We start from the raw sequence: 7,909 nt of genomic DNA, 5'->3' as shown, positions 1-7,909 counted from the left end.
GCCCTTATTGCACATATTTTTCAGGAATTGTGATGATAAGTAGGCGAAAATTCATAGATAATTGTGAAGGGTCCGTAATAGTGAAGGATGGAAGGAGAAACAGTAAGGCATGAACCATATTCCACCGAGGCTTTGGAAAAATTCCTAGAATCATATCAAATATTCAGAGAAGTAGGCTGGATCAAATTCTTCGAGCGGCTCAGGGGGTCAGATGAAAATGTTACTCTGGAATTTGCTCAAAATTTGAACAGGAATCGAACAGTGGTTAAAGGCTTAAGCCTAGAGATTACAGAGGAAGTAATTTCTAGAGTAACAGTGCTTCGACCTGAAGGGAAGAGATAGTTCAATAGGAAAATTAATGACCCAACTCTTAAAGCTGAATTATTGCAGGTAGAAGAACAATTGGTCAAGAAGGGAAGAGGAATTTACCGCCTTTCCCTTCCTCAGTTGTCGAATGAATTTTCCTTATTAATTATTAAGTACGTTACATGTGAGGGGTGCTCAACAATACTCTTTAACTATCATTTTCCATTACTAAGCCATCTTTGACATGGGAAATTGGTCAATATTCCCTATTTCCTATTGGAAAATTTGAAACATATGGCTGCAGTGGTAAAGGTAGCCTTGCAACTAGAGAGATGCATTACCAATCATGGTCTCATAAAGTTAATCATGATGGAAGCTCTGGAGAAGCAAGGAAGAAGTTGGGAAATTTTTATTAGTGAAGGTACAGATGCCCCATGACAGGGACAAGCTGAAACTCTTACAGATGATCAGGGGGGAGCTGATACATCTGGAGCAAGGACAATCTTCAAGAGTTAGAGTCAAGAAAATGTCACTTAAGAAACTGGTGGGTGGAAGAGTACCAAATAAAAGGGTTAAGGTTGTTTCTCAACCAGAATTCTTGCCACTAAAGAAGAAACCAGAATGCTCGCCACCAAAGAAGAAACCAGAACCCTCGCCATAAAAGAAGAATCCAAAACCCTCGCCTTAAAAGAAGAAGCCAGAACCGTTGCCACTATCCAGGAAGAGACTAGGTGAGCAAAAAGAAAAAAAAGGAGAAGCAGAAGAAGATGAAACAAACCAAGCAGGAAGACACTTCTTCACCTAGTAAGAATGAAACCCGAACCTTGCTACTTAAAATTGAGAAATTAGAAGCAGAAAATAAGAAATTAACGCAGTAACTAGGAGGTAGAAAAATGAAAACGAAGGTTCCGAGTCTCAACACATTGGCTAAGGATGTTGTCAAGTTAGGATCATAAATCACCCATGGGCCTTTATGTATAGCATGTGCAAAGGGTTTGGCAACACCAGGGTAAAAAATTTGCATTGCAGAAACCATCTTAGAAGGAACCCAAACATAACCATGGGACGCTGACACACAAGAACCTGTTGACGATGCTACTGATACACAAGAACCAGTGGTTGAAATAGAGCACCCCATTAATTTTAACCTAGGAACTGAACACAAAAACCTGTCAATGATGGTACTAATACAAAAGAACCAACAGTTGAGAGAAAGGTTTTTAAGGAAGAAGAATTGAGAGTTGTTCCATAAGAACCTGTCAATGAAGTTGTTGATACAAAAGAACCAACCGCTGAGGAAAATAAGCTCAAAACATAAGATGTTGTTACACCCTCTAATGTTATTAAACATGAAATTGTACAGGACCCTAAAGCAGGGAGGCATTCAGAAAAAAATTATTTGGTATCAAAATTGCATAATTGGAAGCAGATGACACTTTCCTTGAAAAAGGGAATGATTTCTTTGGAAGAACATCGAAAGGTTTTCATAACCTTAAGGATAAGTGGGATGAGGAACTGCTGAAAAAAAAGTTGTTAAAGTGGGAAATGATGAAAGCTGAGACGGAAAAGGAAAAACATAGACAAAAACTACAATAAGAGGTCAAGAAGCTCAATGAGGAGAAATATAAAATGCATGAGTTATCCCTAAACATTTTGGGTTGCAGGTTGCCATCTCCCCCCTACTTGATCTTCTTGTGGGATTTTATTTTTCAAATTCAAAGTTATCTATGAGAACATACCCTACAAGAGAAATTCCACTAAAAATTTTCTAGAGGTATTTCACTCATGCGATTTTGATGAGAAGATTTTTTTATGCGACGTATTTTTACATAATATATTTGTTGAGCATTCTAGTTTACAAATGGTTGTATATCTCACCCCTTATGTTGGAGATTTGCAGCTATGGGCTTTCATATCTTTTATCAGAAATCAAATTGATTGGAAACTTACCAAAAAATCATCTTATATGAATGAAGAAAAGGAAATCTTGATGGTAAGATCAAACCCTGGTATGGCCACTACTATGAGGCGTGAATTTAATAAGTTTCTCAGTAACCCTGGCATGATAGAACAATTATCCCTCTAATAGAGAAGGATTGTTGGGTTTTGTTTTAATATTCATGAACAGTTGAAAAGTAGAGAACTAGTCAAGAGCCTGAAGCAATGGGAAGCTTGCAATGACACATTACAAGCAGGGGATCCCTTTGGATACACCAATTTCATGATTGTTGTTACTCGAGTCCCTGAATATGTATGAGTTGTCAAAATGATGGGAGCTTTCTCGATGGGGCTCAAATTCAAGTTTCCTTTGATTTGGATCTTGGTTGAGAAATACCAGCCTCATTTCCAGCTAAATAGATATGATGAACATTCCTCAACACATAATCTAGTGTCTATCTAGGGGTACAAGAAAGATGACGAAGACATTGTTGGCATCTATCATTTCACAAGTTTCCATCAACAACATGCCAATGTCACAATAGCCGAGGACCTGGAAGATTATGAAGAATCTGCATGAGGAAATGTAGTGGCTTTAGGTCGAGGAAGATGTTGAGTGCAATATTTAAGGATATTCCAGCCAACCTTTCCCCCTTTTTCACCATTTTCCCTCATTTGAACCTAGAATATCCATAGTACAATTTCACCCTCTCATAAAGAAGCAATCTTTTCATTGACGTATTATTATGTTATTTCTGCTAAGTATTGAATGGAATTATGCTTTCTTTGGGGTGACAAATAGGGGTATCTTTGGAATATTTCTTTGAAATTTTTTTCTTTCAGGTGTTTCCATAACTACGGATAGCCATGGATGAATGGTTGTTGTTATTCCTTGCTATTACATGGTTCGAACTATCGTTACATCCTCAATTTGTCATTTTATACAATACAAAGTTCGAGTTGTTGTTACACCATGAAGCTAATGTTACACTATGAATTGTCAAGGTTGTTGTAACACCCTCCTCCCACATCCACCCAAGCAACTTGCTAGCCAAGGTAAAAATGTGATGAGAGGCCACTATGATATGACTCAACCTCCTATGCAACGTTAAGGAAGTGGAACTGATGGAACACACCATACAGACATCCAACATGATGAACAAAACCCTTAGAAGACAATTTAACCACTCAGACAACCTGTCCCTGCATCCCACTATTGGTTTAGGTCTTTTGGGCCATAGTCTCTCTCATGTTATTGCAAGGGAGTGACCAACAACCTAAACTTTCTCTCACTAGACTACCTACCAATGACTGTGGACCAGAATTGTCAGTGTTGTGCCAGTGACTCTAGGATTTGAGCCACTTTTTCAGGCCCAGAGCCTAGGTCACTACCCATAATTGATCCATCTCTTCAAATCAGTAAAGTAACATGGAAATGATAGTACTAAAGAAAATACTTGTTTAAGACCTTGAATAGACCCCTACTAGCCATGATAGGCATTTCGTCAAACATATCATCGACATGTAATCTACAGCTGTAAATAACAAAGTTAAGTGTAGTGATATCATACGTATCTAAGTATCTATATGAAGCACTGTTCCATCATTCCATTTGCTTCATTATCATCTGTTATCTCATAGACACATTATCCATTCACATACAAGTAAAAACATGCTGAGAAGCATACATAAATGCTGCCATAAAATGTGCATATAACCAGCATAATAGGAACAGAAATACAATAAACATGACAACCATCGAATCCATAAATACATCAGTAACTTTACAAATGAAAATCAAGGGAAAGGATTTCTCATTAATGACTATAATGAAACAACTAGAGATGGGACTACCACATTGCACTCGACCGTAAAATCACTAAGCCAAATCTCTCTTCACCCACTCACCCCCATGTCATATTGAAAACATGAATGTGGGATCTCATAAAATACATCAATAAAAACTCATCGAAGGCTTCCAAAGGCCATCCACCTCAACCCATCAAATAGTGATTCCACCTCATGGTTGGACATCACCAAAACCATCATTGGAATGGTCTTGATCTAAGCCTTCCAGGGCTTCTGGAGCATTTGTCCAACCAAGGCTTCTAGAACTATTAACTCAACCCACAACTTATACAGGGCTTCCAGAGTGTTTGTCCAACCAAGGCTTCTAGGACTAGTAACTCAACCCACCAAGGGCTTCCAGAGCATTTGTCCAACCATGGATTCGAGGACTAGTAACTCAGCACAAGCTAAGGAAACATGAGAACCAACCAAAAGAAAATAATGGAAGTAAATCCAAAATCACCATGACTATCCAAGAAATGACAAATCTAGGAAATCCACTATCAATCTAGGCAATCCACCATGCCAATGATAGATCAAAACCAAGAAACCACATGCATATGCCATGCATGCCAAAACTAGGGAAGAAATCATACATGCAACCCGATACCTGCAAGAAAATCTGATGTAGCTGTTGATGTTGGTGCCTTCTTGTGCTCTCATGCTCTTCCTTTGCCTTCTTTCTCCAAGAATCCAAATATGCCACACCCTTCAAGAGTGCTCCAAGAAATCTCTATGTATCTAAGAGTATGAGAGAGAGAGAGAGAATAATGAGAGAGATCTAACACTGAACTGGCAAAAGGTTACCAACTGATCCTCAGAAGCCTTTTTATGAATGAGGCCTATATTGTCTTCATTTTCCATTATTTTCCGTCATTTTACTCCTCACATGCAACTTGTGACCTTTCACCTCCCTTTTCTCCTAATTTCCATTATTTTCATAAATAAATATGCCAAAAATGCCTTTTTTCCTTTTAATACCTTAGCCATTGCTTTTTCCAATTTCCTTAGCCATTAACAACCAAATGAACACCCCATAGGATGTCTCACCCAAAATTTAACTTGGAATAAGTATCCCATTCATCCATTGTTATTTTTTCAACTTTATTACATGGAATTTTCACCACCGATGTTATAGAACCCTCCCCCTTCGGGGACACCGTCCTCAGTGTTCAGTCATACATATACCTCAGCAACCTGTTGAAAGAAGACATACTGTTCATAGAGCTTTATAACGTATCTCGATGCAGTATTTACAATGAAAGATATGCTCAAGAGAAAAAATATCATGACAACATGACAACATACCGCATAGCGAAGCTTTATAACACAACTCATTACAATATTTACAATGATCATCCTGCTGAGTGCCAACTCATATAACATCACAACATCATGATAACATAATCACTTGATGGCATAATAACATGACACCCATACTTCATAGTGGAGCTTTATAACATAGCTCGTTACAGTATTTACATCCATACACGGGTGCACATATACCAACATCATCAAAATATAGATACCATAACATATGCCAAATCGTATACCAAAGCATATATCAAAACATCATATATCATATATCAAACCATCATAAAGCATATATCAACCACCATAAAGTAAATACCAAACCATCATAAGAAAATACCAAAATGTCATAAGGAAATACCAAACCACCATGTCACGCTGCATTGCCTCAACCGGAAACCAAGGAAGGATACATAGCCTGCATCTGATCTACCATCTCCCATGTGGTTTCATGAGGCCCAAAGTGCCTCCGTTGCACTTTAACTTGCTCTATTTCTCGATTCTAGAGCATGAACACCTTTTTCTGCAATATAAAGTGAGGCTTCGGCAGGAATTCTCCATCTAGTTCCACCTATAATACAAACTAGTCAATCACATTATAAACAACATTAACATAATTCCTAAGAAAAGATACATGCAAAACATCATGGAATTTCACTGTCGAAGGCAATGCAAGTTGATAGGCTACTTGCCCAACCTGCTCAATAATACTAAAGGGTCCACAAAACCGTGGTGCCAGCTTGGCACATGAGCCAATCTGCAGGGAGCTCTTCTTCAGTTTGATGCGCACGTAGACCTTTTACCCAACCTGGAACTCCTTGAACAACATGTTCATGTCTGCCATATGCTTCTACCTATCTCGTGATGCCTTGAGATTATTCTTGATCACCTTCATATCTTGTTCCGTGTTTGTGAACATATCTGGTCCAATCAATACTCTACTAACTAGATCACTCCAACTAATGGCAGTGTTACAACTCCGCCCATATAATGCCTCAAAAGGACTCATCCATCAGGATCGTTGTTGTATGCAAATTCAACCAAAGCAAGGTACTCTTCCCACTTATTCTATTGATAAATCACATACATCATCAATTTTTCCTCTAATATCTTGTTGACCCTCTCTGTATGTCCATCCGTCTGTGGATGATAAGTTATTCTGAAGGCCAAATCTATGCCCAAACCTGCAAATAATGCCTTCCAAAACTTGGAATTGAACTTCACATCTCTGTCTAACATAATCTTCTTTGGAACACCTTGTAGTCTAACCACATCTTGGATGAATACCCATGCCACATCACTAGCTGAGAATGTAGACTTTACCATAACAATGTGTGCAACCTTTGTTAACCTATCCACAATGGCCATGATGGAATCATGCAGCTTCATGGTCTTCGATGGCCTTGTGATGAAATCAATGGAAATGACTTCCCATTTCCACTTGGGAATAGCGATCACCTTTAGTAGTCCACCTGGATGTTTTAACTCTACCTTCACTTGATGACAATCGAAATGTTTAGCCAAAAAATCTACTACATCCTTCTTCAAGTTAGGCCAATAGTAATACCTCTTCACTGCTGTGAGTATCTTCTGATAACATGGGTGACCTGAATAAGTTTTCGCATGAAACTCCCACAAGGTCACCTTCTTGAGCTCACTGCTATTCGGTATATATATCCTATCTTGGAACCTAACCAATCCATCTGCTGCAAGGAAATAGTCCAATCCTATGCACCTACACCTACACCTGTACCACTAACTGTACCTGTACCATCACTTATACATGTACTTATAATATCACCTATATGTGCACCTGTATCTATATTCTACTCCAACCTGTGCACAATCTCCATATATCTAACAATTTGTTCTCCTACCCACAGGATCTTGTTAGGTAAATCTATCCAACAAGAGCTCATAGCTGCTAATTAATTCACATGTACCCAACAACTAAGAGCATCTACCACTTGATTCTCCTTTCCTTTGATGTATCTGTTCTCAAAATCGAACCTACTAATCTTGGCCAACCATTTAGCCTGCCTGACATTCAAATTCAACTGGTCAAACAAATACCTCAACCCAATGTGCTCAATCATAAGCAGAAACCACATGCCAAGAAGATAGTGTCTCCACATCTTCAATGAATGTATAATCATTTCCAGCTCGAGATCATGCGTGGGATAGTTTTCCTCGTGCTCATTTAGTTTCCAAGACTTATAACATGCCACATGTCAATCTTGCATAAGGACTCCACTGGGCCCTCTTTTGCAAGCATATGTACATACTACAAACTCTTTGTCTGGAACTGCAATCTATAGCACTAGTGCATGTGTCAACAACTGCTTGATCTACTTAAAGCTAACCTCACACTCTTGGTTCCATTCGAACTTCTTACCTTTCCTCTGCAATGATGTGATATGGTAAGAAATCTGTGAGAAGTTCCTGATGAACCTTCTATAATAGACTCCAAGACCCATGAAATATCTCACCTCATCCACACTCTTAG

Source organism: Pinus tabuliformis, chromosome 5_2, assembly GCF_031772625.1.
Source record: "Pinus tabuliformis cultivar Carrire ecotype Pingquan chromosome 5_2, CPIR1, whole genome shotgun sequence".
Taxonomy (NCBI): domain Eukaryota; kingdom Viridiplantae; phylum Streptophyta; class Pinopsida; order Pinales; family Pinaceae; genus Pinus; species Pinus tabuliformis.
Note: the sequence above shows the minus strand (reverse complement) of the source record.